This window comes from Sebastes fasciatus, chromosome 19 (genome assembly GCF_043250625.1).
Source record: "Sebastes fasciatus isolate fSebFas1 chromosome 19, fSebFas1.pri, whole genome shotgun sequence".
Lineage (NCBI taxonomy): Eukaryota > Metazoa > Chordata > Actinopteri > Perciformes > Sebastidae > Sebastes > Sebastes fasciatus.
Genome location: NC_133813.1, coordinates 822684 through 823150, shown reverse-complemented (window position 1 = coordinate 823150; position 467 = coordinate 822684).

Here is a 467-nt window from a genome sequence, read left to right as displayed (position 1 = left end):
TCATCACAGTTCATCACACAGCTCATCACGCAGTTCATCACGCAGTTCATCAGGCAGTTCATCACACAGCTCATCACGCAGTTCATCACAGAGTTCATCACACAGCTCATCACACAGTTCATCACAGTTCATCACACAGCTCATCACGCAGTTCATCACAGAGTTCATCACACAGCTCATCACACAGTTCATCACAGTTCATCACACAGCTCATCACGCAGTTCATCACGCAGTTCATCAGGCAGTTCATCACACAGCTCATCACGCAGCTCATCACAGAGTTCACACAGCTCATCACGCAGTTCATCACGCAGCTCATCACGCAGCTCATCAGAGTTCATCACGCAATTCATCACAGAGTTCATCACGCAGTTCATCACGCAGCTCATCACGCAGTTCATCACGCAGTTCATCACAGAGTTCATCACACAGCTCATCACGCAGTTCATCACGCAGTTCATCACAGT